The sequence below is a fragment of the Monodelphis domestica genome, chromosome 6, assembly GCF_027887165.1.
Source record: "Monodelphis domestica isolate mMonDom1 chromosome 6, mMonDom1.pri, whole genome shotgun sequence".
Lineage (NCBI taxonomy): Eukaryota > Metazoa > Chordata > Mammalia > Didelphimorphia > Didelphidae > Monodelphis > Monodelphis domestica.
The window spans coordinates 185076836-185094882 of NC_077232.1; the positions used below are offsets into that span (position 1 = coordinate 185076836).

Genomic DNA, 18047 nt, shown 5'->3' on the forward strand with positions numbered 1-18047 from the left:
CATTGGAATCCATGAGATTACAGATCCATTTGACATTTGTAGTCTACTAATCTGTGGGTGTGTATTTGCATGTTTTAACCAAACTATACATTACATTTAAGATTCTCATGCTCATTTATAAAAATTATAAAGCTTTTTGAACCAGGGAATATATCCTACTCATTTTAGTACCTAGACCCATAGTACTATGAGAGGAAAAAACCCTACCCCCTTAGGCGATGATTAGATTTTAATGTTGGGATAAATTATCATTGTAATTCTAAGATACTTAGCACAAATCATGATTTTAGAAGGCTTTTTGTGAATATTCTAGTATGAGCATTAAGGTTTGGGATTAAGGAGGCTTTAGTGTCAGCTCCATTCTTCAAAGCTGATATATCATTCACTCTAACTCATGTTCTAGGATGTGTCACTAGGCCTGGCTCAGGTTTCAAATCAGGTACTATCCATCACCTCCTACTCTTAGTCCAGGCATCACTGCTCCCCTCTTTCCATCAAGTGAGTCTTAGGTCATGGTCAGAAGATTCCTTTAATCAAATAAGGGGTGCTTCCTAGTTGTCCTAACTAATGGACAAATAAGGGTTGTTTTCTAGATGATCTAACCAATGAACAGTACTGCTGGGTGTATTTATCCTTTAAAGGGTATGACTATTCTTATACCATTTTTGAACTTGTATGGAAAACTTGGCTGTTTTTTTGTGTTTTAAAAGGTCTCTCCCAAAGCATGGGGTCTTCTGGTATTAACCAGGAGTCCAGCTTTGTTGGATGATTTGACCCTCTTCCAATAAAACTAAATAATTACCTGGTTTGGAGAATTTGACTCAATTGATCTAAACTGTGTATCTGTTCTTCAGAAAATTCCGTGATAGTATGTACAATGAGGTGGCAAAGGGGTAAGGGGCCTGAAGTCAAGAAGTCAAATTCAAACTTAGACACTTACTAGGTATGTCACCTTGGGTAAATCACTTAACCTGCTTGCCTCAGTATTCCTCAATTACATAATGAGAACGATAACATCTCCCATGCAGATCTGTTTTGAGGCTAAAATGAGATAATAATATTTGCTAAGTACTTAACACAGTGCCTGGCAAGTAGTAAGTGCTATATAAATGCTTATTCCTCTCCATTCACAACACAAAGTATAAACCTAGAAGATATTTGCTCAATTGAATATTCCCCTTATTCCATCATAATATTACCTATAAATTGTTTTTGGAACTAAACCTCAAAATGAAATGTAATAATCTAATAGGATTCCTTTGGAAACTGTTTTAAAGTGCTAAACCTATCCCTACCAAATTTATGATATTTAATAATGTTAATATATCCTGAGTTATCCAATACCAAAGGAGACTTTACAATCTAAAATAGCAAAACTATCATAATAGTAAAAGTGGGTCCCAGACTCAGTAATCAGGGCCAGATGTATTATCACACTACGCTGACAAATGATGACCCTGTTATCTGAAATGAAAATATTTATTCAATTTAACTAGGATGGGTGGTTCATTTTTTAAACTATAAGGTTTACCAAGCATTTTATACCTACCATCTAATTTGATTTTTCCCAAGAGACTCCTATAAGGATAAGGATAAGGACTGAGTGGATTAAGGAACAATTATAACAATGGTTTTAGTAACATAACTAAAATCTACTTGGGACTTCGGAGAGAACTAAGAGTTAAATTCAGATATTCTCCAATGAATGTTATACTGTTCAATATACTTAAATTAAAAAGCCAAAGCCATAGAGTTGGGTATTCTAAAATGAGAGGTAATGCATACATTATAACTAATGAAGGGAAAAAAGTAGCCTAAATTAGGATTGTTGAAACCATTTATAAAAGATGATTTCATTGTGCCTTCATAAACAAACATATATTATTTAAAATTTCCAAACATTAACTTAAGTCTACAAATAAAGCAAAAAAAAAACCTCCATAAATTTCAGAGTAATCAGCATACTACTGTTATAGGAAAAGTTAAGTAAAGTGTGAGTTTGCAGATAGACAGCAGAGTGCAAAGTTCTGGAATTCTGGAATAGAGCAGCTGCTGTTGGAGAGAGACAGTTGAGCCTGGGGGCTCTGGCTTTTCTCTCTCTGGGTGGACCTGAGGAGATTAGCTTTTTCCCTGTGGCATTTGACTACCTGATCTTCATATCCTACCTGCTATTTGGATTATCCTGTTAACATGTTAACTATTTTGATATCTGCTGAGTTCCTGTGCTGCTCTTGAGACAACTAACAGCTGATTGTGAGACAGTCCTTGGGCCCTGTCAGATTTGCACACAGACCCTTTTCCTTAGATTATAAAAAAAGGGGTTTAATGTTAGCTTAGCTGGGTATAGTAATTTGGGTTATATAGAGAGTATAGGAGTAGAGAAAGGAAAACACTCAGAAGCAATTTCTGTGAAGAGATTTGTCTGGGGAGGTGTAGATAGTTATTATTAGATAAGTTATATTCAAATCTCTTCTAACCTGTCCCTATTTTATTAAACAACTGTTATTTTATAACATAGGGTTCTATGTGTGTCTCATCTCAGGGTCTGGCTCTGCCTGCACTGGGTGTGAGTGGCCTTCCCAAAAGCAGGTTACTCTTCTGATACTGGTCTAAATATTCTATTCTTAGCTCTCAGAGAATCAATGTATTTTCTGCCTGGACCATTCTCTGCCAATGTCTTTTTCAAGCTCCTCACTGTGTTCACTACCAAACACAAAGGTCTCTTGGCAAGCCTCCAACATTTTAATACTATTGACCAAGCCCTCCTACAGGATACTCTCTTATTCCTGGGTTCTTTAGAAACCAAGTTTTCCTGGTTCTCTTCTCTGCTTATCCTGCAATTCCCTTCACAGGTTTCTGAACCTTTTGCATACATATTTAAAGGGTCACAGTTTTTATCTCTCCATTTTCATTCAGCCTCCAGGCTTCAATGACTTCAAAGTAGTTGAAACACAAATCTTCTTCATTCCTGATTGCCCCTCAGATCTAAAGTCCTACTTGGATGCCCCACTAGCTTCTTAAATCCAAAATGTCTAAAACCAATCTTTCTGCTCAGAACTATTTTAAATTCTAAAAACTAATTTTCTCTGTGGAAACACTGTTTACCAGTTTTCTATATTTTACATTATAGAGATAGCCTGAACTCTTTCTTCTTCCTAATGTCTCACTGAATCCGTTACCAAGTCCTGTTAATTAGACTTCTACATATTTTCCTTGTCTCCAATTTTTCTATCCCATACTTCTAGTACCAAGCCTCATTATTAGGAGCCCAGACTAATTCTCTATCATACTCTCTTCCTCTTCCTATCTTTTAGATGGCTGCCAGAATAATAGTTCTTACATGTAGCTTCTGTCATATCACTCCTCTCAACAATCTAGAGTTCCAAGTTCAAGCTCAAGCACCTGGCCAAGTCCTTCATAATCTGATGCCAAGTCTATCGTTCTAGCTATCTTCTACAAAGTCTAAATGTCAAAAAACCTAACTACTCTATGACCAATAAATACTGTGATTCTCCCCATTTACATGTTTGATTCAACATTTTGTTGCTTCTAATCAGAATCCCTGCTCCTTTTCATCTTTGCCTGCTGAATATCTACTCATCCCTTAAAATGAAAAACTCAAATGTCACTTTCTCCATGTTGCCCCTTCAGAAACCACTACCAGGGTAACCCTTCCTCCTGGTAATAGATATATTTTATTTTGTTTCTCTCTAATGTATTTGTGCCATGATGTTGTATACTATACCTATATGAGTTTGTAACATTTCCCTTTAAGATCCATGAGAATACCGATTATTTCTTATCCAAACTTTCTCTCTCTTCCAATACCAAGAACAGTGTTCTTCACATAGTAGCTACCTTTATAAATTCTTGTTGAAATTCTTAGTTTTCTTTATCATTATTGTTTCTGCCTTTAGAAGATATAATTCTAATAATAAAATGCAAATTTTAGTATTTATCCAGTCATGACAAAGTGATCAATTTGTTGTCTCAAATCATGGAGCGGTCAGGCAGACTCACTAGTCTCTTTTCCTTTTTATTTCCTTATCCCCTCTCCCATTTCCTGGTTGCCCAAGAGGCACCAGAGTGGTTGTCCATGGAGCATCAGAATGGGAAGAATGGCTCCAGAAGATGGCAGAATAGAACATGAGACTTCCTCATTTTCCAAATTGCCCAACAAACAATCAAAAATAACTCCAAAAAATCAATGTTAAAAGCAACAAAAATACATAGAAGTCAGGAATGAAGCTGAGCACTGTATTAAAGAAAGGAAAAGACTGCATTTTGATTGAGTAAGACATACATGTGACACAGAATCACAAGGGACCCTGGGTCAAGATTCTAAACAAGGAGGTTGGGGGAGGTTTGTCCCAACTGACAACAGTTTTCCTTCTGGAGCAGAAGTAAGTGTGGCTGGTAGCTACAATTTCAACTATAAAGGATACCTTTGGTCCTTGGAAGACATCAGTGGATTAAACAGCTCATAGAAGCAATAAATAATTTCATTAAAGAGAATGATAATGATGAGACAATGTATCAATACATATTGGATATAGCAAATGCAGTAAGTAAAGGAAAATTTATATCTCTGAATGTCTATATTAATAAAAAAAGAAAGCAAAGATCAATCAATTGGAAATGTAATTCTTAAAACTAGAAAAAGAACAAATAAAATCTGAAGCTAAACACCAAATTAAAAATCCTAAAAATTAAAGGTAAGAGCATAAATTCAATGTAAGAAAACCATTGATTTAATAAATAAATAAATCTAGAAGTTAGATTTTAGAAAAAAAATTAACAAAAAACAAACAAAAAGGGTGAATATGTTATCAATGAAGATAAAATTAAAGCTCAATTATATGCAAACAAATTTAACAATGTAAGTGAAATGGAAGAACACTTAGAAAAAATAAACTACTTAGACTATCAAAGGAGGAAACAGAGTATCTAAATAAACCAGTTTTAGAAAAAGAAATTAAACAGACCATGCATGAACTTCCTAAGAAAAAAGTATTGAGACCAAGTGGATTTACAAGTGAATTCTAACAAACATTTAAAGACTAATTCCAATACTAAGTAAATTGTTGAAAATAACAAAAAAAAGAGTTTCATCAAAATCCTTTTACAAAACAAATATGGTGCTGAACCAAAAGCAGGAAGAGTAAAACCAAAGAAAGAAAATAATAGATCAATTTAATTAATGAATATGGATGCAAAAATCCTAAATAAAATACAAAGTAGGAGACTACAACAATATATCACAAAGATTACAGATTGTGACCAAATAAGATTGATATCAACAATACAGGGATGATTATAATATAAGGAAAACTATCAACACAGTTGATTATATTAAAAACAAAAGTAGTAAGAAGCATATAATTATATTAATAGATGCAGAAAAAAAGTCTGACAAACTATGACACTCATTCCTATTGAAAACACTGGAAAATAAATATGGTGCTTTCTCTTAAATGGAGCTTGTCTTAAAATGATACAAAGCATATACCTAATCAATGATATACTATCAGCAAGTAGCATTGTAATGGGGATAAGCTAGAAACCTTCCCAATACAATCGGAGTGAAATTAGGATGTCCAATATCACTAATATTTGACATAGGATTAGAAATTCTAGGAATATAGCAGTAAGAGAAGGAAAAGAACTTGAAGGAATCAGAATGGGCAAAGAAGCAATAAAACTATCTCCATTTGTAGACAATATGATAGTATATGTGCCAAATTCTAGAGATTTAACTAAAAAGAGTGGAAATTATCAATAATTTAAGCAAAATAGAAGGAAATAAAATAAACCCAAAGAAATCATTAGAATTTTGCATTTTACTAGAAAAGTTCTGCAAGAAGTGATAGAAAGAGATATTCCATTTAAAATAATCACAGATAGAATGAAATGATTGTCAAAACAAACCTAGGAGCTACACAAACATAATTATAAAACATTTTCTGAAGAAATAAAGTTGGATCTAAATAGAGAAATAATTGTATACAGATAAGTAGAGCTGATATAATTGAAATGACAATCCTCCCAAAAGTATTCTACTTGTTCATGCCAATTAAATTACTTAAAAATTATTTAAGTGAGCTAGAAAAAAAAAATTTATTTGGAAGGCAAAAGATCAAGAATATCAAAAGAATAAATGGGAAAAGTATAAAGAAAGTCTAATATTACCAAATTTTAAATTGTTGTAATTATCAAAACTATCTGGTATTGGCTAAGAAATAGAAAGGTAGATCAGTGGAACAGGACAAACTTCAAAAAACAGTAATAAGTCCCCAGGCATCCTCATGTGAGTGAAATCATCTTTAAACCCCATGTGGTAATCCCTGAAGCACCTTGGAGATGCCCAGGGAAGACAGGGTTACCTGGAAATCCAATTATTTCCTCAAGATCATCCATTTGGATGCTTGTCCAAAATGCTTCATTGTGGGAGCAGACAATGTGGGTTCCAAGCAGATGCAGCAGATCCACATGTCCCTCCACGAGAAGGCCATAGTTTTGATGGGAAAAACACCATGATGCATAAAGTCATTCATGGTATCTGGAGAACAATCCTGATCTGGAGAAACTCTTGCCTCATATCCGTGGGCTTTGTGTTCACCAAGGAAGACCTGACTGAGATTAGGGAAATGCTTCTGGCCAAAAAGGTGCCAGCTACTTCTTGTGCCGGTGTCATAGCCCTATTTGATGTCACTTTACCAGCCCAGAGCACTGTGGGTCCTGAGACGACTTCCTTCTTCCAGGCTCTGGATATCACCACCAAGATTTCCAGGGGCACCAATAAAATCTTGCATGATGTGCAACTGATTAAGACTGGAGACAAGGTGGGTGCCAGTGAGGCCACCCTATTGAACATGCTGAACATCATTCAGCAGGTATTTGACAATGACAGCATCTACAACCCTGAACTGGTGGACATCACCGAGGAGACTGCACCTTCTGTTCTTAGTGGGTGTTCGCAATGTTGCCAGTGTCTGTCTGTAAATTGGTTGCCCCACTGTTGCATCAGTACTCCACTTTATCATCAATGGGTACAATCGGGTCTTGGTTGTAGCTGTGGAAACTGACTATACCTTCCCACTTGCTGAAAAGGTTAAGGCCTTCCTGGCTAACCCTTCAGCATTTGCAGTGACTGCCCCTGTTGCAGCAGCTCTAGCTGCTGCTGCACCTGATGCTGCTGCCCCAGTCAATGGGGAAACCAAGGAAGAGTTGGAGGAGTCTGATAAAGATATGAGATTTGGTCTGTTTGATTAGCCCAAGAAACAACTATTTCAAGTGGTTTATTTGTGAAACAAAGAAATAAAAGTGCTCATTTATCTCTAAAAAAAAAAAGTAGTAAAAGAATACAGAAACATGGTATATGACAAATGCATAGATCCAAGTTTTAGGGATAAGAAATCATATTTGGTAAAAATTAGAAAGTAATTTGGCAGAAACTAGGTATAGACCAATGTTTTACACTATTCATTAAGCTAAGAACAAAATGGATGCATGATTTAGACATAAAAGGAGATACCATAAGTAAATTAGATGAACAAAGAATATATTATGTATCAGATTTTTGGATAGGAGAAGAATTTATGGGTCAACAAGAGCTAGAGAGCATTGTGAGATATAAAATGGAACTCTGGTACAATGAAATAAATGATGCCAAAATAAGAAGGAAAGGAGAAAATTAAAGGGGAAGTTTTTATATACAGTCTCTCAGAAGTCTCATAGCTAAAACATATAAAAAAAATTTGACAAATTTATAAGAAGATAATTGATAAAAAGGGCAAAAGGCAATTTTTGCATTTAGAAATCAAAGTATGTGTAATTAGAAATCTTGTGCCTTTGAATTACATTTCCCAGGAGCCCACTGACTTCCTGTAGCTACATGCTGATGTAGATAGGAGATAAATACAGTGGTCTTCTGTGGCTAGCTCTCTTTGCTTCCTGGGTTGAGACTTTGATGAAGCAGGCTGTTTGAACAGTTAGATTAGCCATGGGCATGTGGATTTATTTTGTTACTTCTAGTGCTTATTAATAAATCTTATAAAATATAATATTTCAAGTTATTGTATATTAATTTTAATTTTTACATCAATATCAACCACAAAGAGATAGCATTCATGTTAAGGAGATCAACCAATCCCAATGGGACTGATGAAATACTGAGTCAAGACAAGAGGGCTTGAACTTGTTTGGGGTTTGAGGTTGTGGCTGTTTTGACATATGTCAGAGGCAGGCCTTTCCTGAGCCCCACATTCTACCAAGCACCTCACTTTGGCTGCCTTCCTAACTCCCACAATCTCCCCTTTTTGTCTTTCATAGTGTGACAAACTTTGGGCAGTCCTGAATACTGATTGGGTAATTGCATAATTATACAAATGACTTTAATTGGGCCCTTATTCAAGGGCCTATTATAGGTTTATTTTTCCTTTACTTAGAATTTTTACACATAAGACTTTGATAGTCTATATTTCAACCAGAAATTATATTTTCTCTTTTATTTGTATTTTTTGATGTTTTTGATTTCTCTTACCAATTGATTAATATACCTCATAAGTCAGACATGCATCCCTAAGTGATCCGTTATAAAAATGGAGATTTGAACCCCAGACTTCCTTGGTACTTCTCAGAATTCCCTATACACAATTTGTATTTAAATTGGCTGCAATGCTTACTTCAGGTTCTCTCTTCCTCAACTTGAACATTGCAACATGTAGTAATTAGGCTGTGAATGGGCTAATCAGCCCTAGGCATGTGGCTTATTAATTTGTATCTTTGATTTCTAATAATCTTTAATAAACCTTATAAAATATAATACATTTATCAGCAGAAACAAAATTTAACTTTAACACCCTGTGTTTGTCACCATCCTCCTCAGGGGGAAATGCATTATTATTCTAAAGTGCAAAGTTTAAATTCTTTTGAAAGTAATTTTAAGACAAGAAACATGCTACCTCTCTGAATTCATAACGTGAACTCTTTGGAGAAGGCACCATGAAGATGCCTGCACAGACAACACAGTACACCAGAAGATCCAGAGTGAACTTTGGGATGTGATGATTCAAGCTGTGTGGGGTTGAATATATTTGCTTTGTAAGTATACTCTTAAACTAAAGGGGATTGCTCCCTAATTGTTTTTTTTTTGTCAATCATTGGTTTTGTTCTCTTTTCCTTTTATCCCCAAATTATTGTAATTTAAAAGTTGGTTGTGTTTACAAGATCTATTGGAGAGACTAGTCTTGCAAGGTATCTCAGGGGGAAATGTGTAAATGGAAATTTTGTGCCTTTGAACTACATTTCCCAAGAGTTCACTAATTTCCTGTTGTTATATGCTGATGTAGCCAGGAGATAAATAGGGTGGTCTTCTGTGGCTAGCTCTCTTTGCTTCCTGGGTGGAGACTGGTGAAGCAGGCAGTATGAACAGGTAGATTAGCCATGGGCACATGGTTTTATTTTGTTACTTCTAGTGATTATTAATAAATCTTATAAAATATAATAGTTGGAATTATTGTATATTAATTGTAATTTTTACAATTAACATATAAATATATTTAAAATGCTTTAAATCACTACAGATTAGAGAAACACAAGCCTAAACAATTCTGAGTTATGAAAGACAGAAATATCAGAATGCAGAAAAGGTGGTGTGTGGCAGAGTGAGAAAAAGTAGATTTGGCTGAAAGACAAGGGACAGAATGCAAGAGAATTTGGAACTCTGTACTGGTACAGTTAACGGATTGCCAGGAAGAGGGGGAGTTAGAAAGGAGTGAGCCAGTAATAACCATTGGACTGAGCTCTCTCTCCTCCGTATCTCAAACCTCCTACTTTGAGTCCTGTTGTCCAAGTTTCAGTCAGCAATTCTTTTATCCCAGAGACATCTCTGAACTCCTTGAAGACTACAAAATACTATCTTGATACCTTCAGTGTGTTGTTTTACCTCTGCTATCATAAGCCTGAACTTTAAGTGACTGGATCAATCTGGTCCCTTGGTTTCTTACCCAACTACTTGATTTGCACTCCATCAAAGACTTTTGTTGGTGGGCATGGCTCAAGTAATTGGATAGAAACATTGGAACAGAGATAGAAAGGAAGACAGTGTAGCTCCAGCTTTTTTTTTTTTTTTTAAGATTAGGGAACTTCCTAGCCCACAATCCTACCCAAACTCCTAATTACCAACTTTAATTCATCTACTGTTGTTTACTTAAGACTTCAGATCTCCTTTGTTACAGCTCCAGGCCTGAAGGTAACTATTTTGCCCTTGGGCCAGGGAGGAGCAACTAAAACAAACAGACTCTACAAACCTTTTGTAAGGGTAGAATTGCCATTTTACAACTCTCATTTCACACCACTAGATTAATTTAAAAGATCAAAGGGCAGGTGGGAAAACACAGTAGATGGGGCTGTAAACTAATCCAACCATTCTGAAGAGTAATTTGAAATTACAAGCAGAGTTAAAAAACTGTGCATACCCTTAGATGCAGCACTACCATTTCTGGGTCTGTTTTCCAAGGAGATTAGAGAAAGAAGAAAGGAACCTATGTGTAACAAAATATTTATAGCAGATCTCTTTGTGGGAGAAATGGAAAATGAGGGGAAAGTCATCAATTGGGGAATGTCTAAACAAACTGTGGTATATGATTGTGATGAAATACTAACATATAAGAAATGATGAGCAAGCTAATTTTTAAAAAAATCTTTGAAAGAACTATATAATGTCAGGAAAATAGAACCCTACTCCCTTATACTTGATTGGATTTTAGGGATATTGAAAGGTATAAAATAATCAGTATTGTGATTCTAAAGTGATTAGTATAAATTCCATTATAATCTTAATACAATCAGTAGAATTTCAAGGATTTCTAACTAAAGCATAAAAACTGCTTCTAAAAATGGGATATCTAAACCCTCCCTAACTTTGTACTTCCCTTTCTCATAAGATGCTGACTATCTGAATCTCATGTCCCAATATGGCACAAGCATCACACACCCTTCCGTTTGAAAATAGTAATCCTTTCTCCCAGATCAGATGAGGGAGGGGTAATGGTCATTTGACTTGACCTTTAGACTAATATGGGCTTTCCAAAATGAACTAACCAATCAGCTTTGTAATTGGGTAACAGTTTCTAAATGAGGTCTACATGATATTATGTCTTATGATATGTCATCAACCTTGTTTTTGTTCCTGTCCAGGTTTCGGCCAGGGTCCGACAATGTAATACATGTAAGAGAACGCTTTTATTGGAGGACTTGGCCCTCTTCTGGTAAAATCTAATCTCTATCTTGATTTAGAGAAATTTGGCTTTTTGACTTTATTTACCTAAATTGTCTATATGGAATCTGTGGGTTTCTATTTCACAACATAACCACATCTGAAGGGTCATAAACTATATCCTTTGACCTAGTGATACCACTACTAGGTCTGTATCCCAAAGAGATGGAAAACAGAGGGAAAAGACCTACATGTATGAAAATACTCATAGTAGCTCTTTTTGTTGTGGCAAAAATTTGGAAACTCAGGGGATGTCCATCAACTGGGGAAGAGGTAAATAAACTGTGGAATATAGTTGTAATGGTATACTTTTGCACCATGAGAAATAATAGGATGATTATGAAAAACTTAGAAAGACTTGTATGACATGATGCAAAGTGAAGGGAGCAGAAACAGGACGACACTGTATACAAGTAACAGAAATAGTGTAACCGTGATTAACTATGAAGGACAAAATTATTAGCTACAATGCAAGAATCCAGGACAACCTGAAGGGACTCATGCTGGAAAATGCTATCATAGTCATAGAAGGAACTGTCAAGAGTATGAATGCAAATCAAACCATAACATTTCTGACATAATTTCCTAAACGAGTTTTTCTGGCAATTATGTCTTCTCTTAGAATGAAAAAACTATGGACATTTGTATTGCATGGCAAAACTGGAATAATCAATATAAAATTGCTTACTTTCTGGGGAGGGGGAAAGGGAAGGTGGGAGGAAGGGAATTTGGATTTTAACTAAAAAAATAAAAGAGATTTTTTTTTTAATCCCCTATCCATACCTATGATAGGTATAAGAACTGTTTCCTCCATCTTTAAAATTGGATTTTGTTTTCAACTTATGATTTTTTCCCTCCTCTACAGTAAACAGTTTTAAATTTGTTCAGTTGCTTCTTTTTTAAAATTGGTCTAGTTCTAACTGACCCTCTTCTCACTCTTGACCTTCTTGTTTCATTTGCCACCCCCTTTTCTTTAGGGTTTTGTTCATTGGTTCCTTTTTCTTTCCTGCCTTCAGCAGGTTATATATTTCTTCCTCTCTGTCAAACACATTCCCCCTTCTCCGTTTCAGACAATTCTATTAATTAAATTTTTAAAATTTCATCTTTTGCACCCCTTTCCAAAAATATCTTTTGTACTATTTTCATTATCCATATCCTCTTTCTGTAGATTCTCATTTTCTGTCTTCTTTTTTCTCTGTATTCTTTATACAATCATTTATCTCTCTTCATTCATGGAAGTAGTCATCAGTGAAACCTCCTTCAGAACTCTTAAGTTTTAAACCTCCTCCTTCCCTCCCTCTCTCCTTTTCAATCTTTTCTACCTCTTTCCTCCTTAACTCATGTCCTTGTGTTTCTTTTTGAGACCACAGTGGTCATCTGTTCTCTCTTGTTTCTCTGGTGAGGTTTGCCATTATGGACTCAAGTTTTTCTATTTCTTCATTATTTTTACTGTGCAGGACAGTACTTCTCTTTTCATTCTCATTTTTCTTCTAAATCACTCAAGAACAATGTGTTGTGGTTCCAGTCTCTCCTCAAATTATTCAGGGTCCTCTGTCTTATCAAGTGTTGGGTTGTTTTCCTCTGTTTTGCAATATTTTATTCATAGGTGCTGGAACTTGCTTACTGGGTCTGGAGGTCATCTTTCCTTCTCTTGTTAATATTTTTCCTGTTGATTTAAATGTTTATGTTCACAGTTTCTAAGTTTTTTTCTTCCTGAAATCTCTGATGATTTCAGTCTTCCCATCCCACTCCCTACCCCCTGCCTTATTTTCCCTGTCTCTTACTTTCTGACTCTCCTCTCTGACTGTGGTTTCCTTTGGGACTTGGACCTCAAAGTATTTCAGCCTCCTGATGAATGGGTCATCAGCCTGGGTCTTTGCACTGACTGACTTTTAGGGTGTCAGAAGTGACTCCAGCTGGATGCTGTTTTCTTTCCCTCAGGCTTGGTAGAATGTTGCACAACCTTTTCTTCTTTCCCCTCATAGTATCCTTTCCTGGTGATCTGTCCCAGTCCTGTTGTTCCTCAGTTCTTTGGCCTGGCCACAGCAGTTCAGAGCTTTGTACTGCTGGTGATTCCTTGTTTCAGTTCCTAGCAGGCTATTGGCCAGGCTGGCTATTGGGGCTCAGTGCAAATTGCCTGCAGTGGAAGTATAGAGGTAGGATTCGCTGTAAACCTGTTTTGTGTCTTTGGGTCTTCTAGTGCAGCCTTACTGCTATTAGAGAGGGGGAAATGTACCAAGTGAGCTCAAGGTCAATGAGCTTCAGTTCACAGGTTTGTAGTTGTTTGTCTTAATTCTTTTGAATTCTGAGCATTTTAGACCAGGAAGGAAAATGATAGTTGTTTTATCTTTGGTTCATAATTTCTGTTTTGCAGAATTTTGAGAGATTGTTGATATCACAGAAAATGTTGACTCTTCCATCTTGTTGCTCACAATAGCTGGAAGTTCCTCTAAAAATGTCATTCGGTGAAATAATCATGTACTTCAAAAGATTGTCTGTGATGTCTATGGAGATATCATGAAGTGCCTAGTGTCTGGTATACACGTATTCAAATGAGAAATACAAAATGTCATATTGCATCCTCCATCACTGAGAATTTTTTTCATGACTGGGAAGTGGAGCATGTTAGTGCTCTTCATATTATAAAGAAATCCTTAGTTAAAATAGAGCAACATATTGATGAATGATTGTCTAAACTCTAGTCATGTAATGAAAAAATTATGATGGCTGATTTTAGTGAATGCAGCAGGCAGTGGATTGTATCTTCTATTTAGGTATGAAATTTTATTCCTAGTCATAAGACAAATTCAGGATGTATTCCCTAGATAGAGCAAGCTAGCTCTTGGCAACAAGATACAGTAGTTCAATGTGTATTGTGTGATAAGGATGACATGTAATTTGTGTTAGAATTTGGCTGTTAATTGTATATAAAACTGGCCTTTTCAAGTCCAAATCTTTGGCAGAGAGTGGTTAATTGGGGGGGAAGAGTGGAAATGTCAATAAAAATACATGCCACATGACTATAGATATTTGTGTAATAGAGCAGAACATTTTTGATGAATGAATTCAGTTCTATTTGCATATGATTATTCTATCCTTTTAATTAAAAAAATATATAAATGGGAAACCCTATTGCTTTTAATAAAGAAAATGCCAGTGAAGAGAAGGGAAATGGAATTCTCTCTGTGCCACTAAGAAGACCATTTTGTCTGAACTGCAAATATGTGTACAACTAGAAAAGTAGGCTGTGTTCATATAAGAAAGGGCTTTAAATACCTAACAGAGGAATATATATATATATATATATATGTGTGTGTGTATATATATATATATACACACACACACACACATATATTTATTTATTTATTTTAGAGGTAACAGGTAAGAGGTAGAGTTTACTGAACAGAGAATGATGAAGTCAGTTTTGTCCTTTAGAAAAATCACTGTCAGCTGTGTGGATGATAGACTATGGATGGGAGAGACATTAGGACATGAGACTTGCAATAGTCATTTGATAAAGAATTGAAATAGAGTTTTATATGGGTAGGTATGTGGTGTAGTGGACAGAGTACCATCCTGAAGTTAGAAAGACTCTTCTTGAGTTCAAATCTGGCCTCAGATGTTTACTAGCGGTGTGACCCTATTGCAAGTTACTAAATCCTGTTTGCCTCACTTTCCTCATATGTAAAATGAGTTAGAGAAGGAAATGAGATTCCAGCATCTCTGCCAAGGAAATCCCAATGAGTTGGACACAGCTGTAAACACCTGAACAAGAACAAAGTTTTAACTACATGAATAGAAAGATAAGAATAGCAATGAAAGATGTGGATCTCAAAACAAGATTTGATAACCATGATATCATTGTAATCACTGAGTGAAAATGAGTGACTGATGAAGATAGCAAAGTTGGAAACTTGTACCTTTAGTGAAATATGAAACAGGAGAGAAACTGATTTTTTGGTGGGGAAGGGGAGCCTTTGTTTGGACATTTTGAGTGTGAGACCTTTACTTTGAAAAAGACAAAGGGCATTAGGAGATACCCAACTGGAGTTTAGGAGAGACTGGATTTGGACATACTGATCTTGGAGTCATCTGTAAATATAAAAAATTTTTAAAAGATCATACAACATAAAATATGTCCATAGAACCCGTTAGGACTAATCTTCAGTGTTTCTTCCTAGAACCAAAATATTACTTTTATAGCTGATTATAGGACTTATTTTCTTTAAAATGTGATCAAAATTTTTAAAGAGAAAGATCACTGAAAGTAATTGTTACCAAGAGCAAAGAGGCAAGGCAATTGATAATGAGGCAGGAAAGCAGCAGCTGCTGGCAATAGCCCTAATTAGAGCACAGTCTCTTTTCTTCTGAGGCTGAAATACACAGCATATTATCAACAGGGATATCAGAACTCCTAGCTTGGTTTTATGATTATTGTTGTTGTATTACTACTTGGTTACATTGTATTTTTAGAGTTTTATATATTAGAAAAAGGAAAAATAAGTTAACCAAGTGACATCTTTTCTAACAAAATAGTAAAACTCTGGTTGTCTGGTGTTCCTGCCTATTTTTAAATTTTTTATTTTTATATATTTTTAAAATCTTGTGCTCTGGACAGTACTATTCAAGATACTGGATGAAGAGAACACTAAAGAATATATCAATGAGGACTCTCTCATAAGCTGGGCAACAGTTTTATGTTCCTTTCCTTTTAATCATTTTTCAGGTTTTTTTGTGTTTGCCATTTTCAGATGGCAAAAGACTTTTATAATAATGTGCATATTTTTTTCATTAGGAAAGATCAAAGAAAATAGATCATTCACATAGTAATGTGCATTTTTTTTATTAGGAAAGATAAAGAAAATAGATCTTTCACAGTATTTTTAAAAAATAGCAATGCTTTAACCTTTCTTCAAATGACATGGTATGATATCCAACTTACCCTACCCCAAATACAGCATGAAATTTGGGCAGTGAAGAAAAATAAATATCAACTGACAGTATTAGAAAAAATATATGAATATAGGAAAGAAAGATTAATCTGGATTATTGACAAAATAGCATATAAATTTTATTCAGTATTTTAAATTTGATAAAATGGAAATTGTTATAATTTTGAAAGTAGAAGAAATGTTAAAGATATCGGTTGCCAATATTGATAATATTTTAAAAAATATTTTCTCTTCCTATTCCACATTAAATTACTTTTTAAAAATTGCAAGTTCTACATTCCCTCCCTCTTTCAGTTCTATCCTCCTTAACTGAGAAGGCAAGGAATTTGATAAAGATTATACATATGTAGTTATGAAAAACATTCCCATATTTGTTATGTAACAAAACATACCAAAAAATAAGAAAAAGAAAATTAAAATTAAAAAAGTATGCTTCAATCTGGAGACAGAGTGACTCCTTCAGTTCTTTCTCTGGAGTTGGATGGCATTTTTCATCATAAGTCATTCAGAATTGTCTTGGATCATAGTACTACAAAGAACAGCTAAATTGGTAGTGTAAAGATTAAATTGATTAGATAGAACTGATTACATAGAATAGCACAGTTGATATTTATACAATTTTCCAGTTGCTATGTACACTATTCTCCTGGTTCTGCTCACTTTATTTTGGATCAGTTCATGAAAGTCTTTCCAGGTTTTTCTGAAAGCCTCATCATTTCTCATAGCACACTAGAACACCATAACAATCACAAAATACACCCCCCTCGGTCTTCAATACTTTACTCCCCCCCCCCCAAAAAAAAAACTACAATAAATATTTTTGTATAAACAAGTCCTCTTTAAAAAAAAATCTCTTGGGTCATAAATCTAGAGAATACATGGTTTTCAGAACCCTATAGGCATAGCTCTCCAGAATGGTTGGATCATTTCCCAATTCCACCACTCCATTTAGTTTTTAAAGCCCACAAGACTTGGCTTCAACCTATATTTCTGTTGTCATTGGCTATGCCTTTGCCTCTTGCACTCTTCATTTTGCCACCTATTTCTTGACTTTGAAATTTATGTTAAAATTGAGTTCTGCTTGCCTGGGAGTTTGAATGCATTGTCCCAGCTTCTGGCTTTTTCGTGCTAATGTTTTCAGAGCTAGTTTGGAGGTCAGTAAGATTTCTTCCATGGTGGTATGATTCAGAGAGGTTTCTTCACTGCTCTTCTTGGTCTGTGCTTTAAGTCTTTACCAAGGAAAGACCTCAGCTGCTTTGTAGCTTCAAGTGCTAATTGTCCTCTTGGCCCTGGAACTGTGATTAGCTCCCTTGCTCTCCTGTAGACACAATCCCTAGCACTACTCTTTGTCCTAGAACTGGAATCCAGAATTGTCCGTCAGTGCATGTTGCATCCAGTGCCAACAAAAAGTATCCTATAATCAATCTCTTTCCAACCACTTGTACACTAATGCTACTACTATGGCAGCCACCTCATAAGCCCACTTCTAGTATTGCTCTGGGTCATCCCTCTCCCTTAAGTCACAGACCTCATTGCTGAACCCCTATGTTGTCTTAGGCCTGAAAAACATCTGGCCCCACCTTTTGTTTGTATTGCTGCTCCAAATTTTGATTTGAGATGTTATTTTAGTTATTTGGAGGCGAATATTGTGAGAGTTCAAATGAGTTGTTGCCTGTACTGTCCCATTTTGTTTTCCACTCTAGTCTTGAGCTGATTCTTGAAAGAAACCAGAGAAACTAGAATTTGGAGAGAGGAGAAAGAGAATTCTAGGCATGGAGGCATAGCAAACTATCAAACGCAGGAAGATTGAGTTTCAT

General features: G+C 35.4%; 1 protein-coding gene, 1 long non-coding RNA gene and 1 pseudogene across 2 annotated transcripts in view; 2 read left to right on the forward strand and 1 right to left on the reverse strand.

The window, feature by feature from the left end:
• Nucleotides 1-18047, reverse strand: part of LRBA (LPS responsive beige-like anchor protein) — an 854371-nt gene that overhangs the window by 272073 nt on the left and 564251 nt on the right. The gene's annotated exons all lie outside the window — the stretch shown is intronic.
• Nucleotides 2058-3522, forward strand: LOC130455172 (uncharacterized). Its single transcript, XR_008913114.1, has 2 exons — nt 2058-2253; nt 3315-3522. It is a non-coding gene; the product is annotated as an uncharacterized LOC130455172 (long non-coding RNA).
• LOC100018296 (60S acidic ribosomal protein P0-like) lies at nt 6094-7350 on the forward strand (annotated as a pseudogene).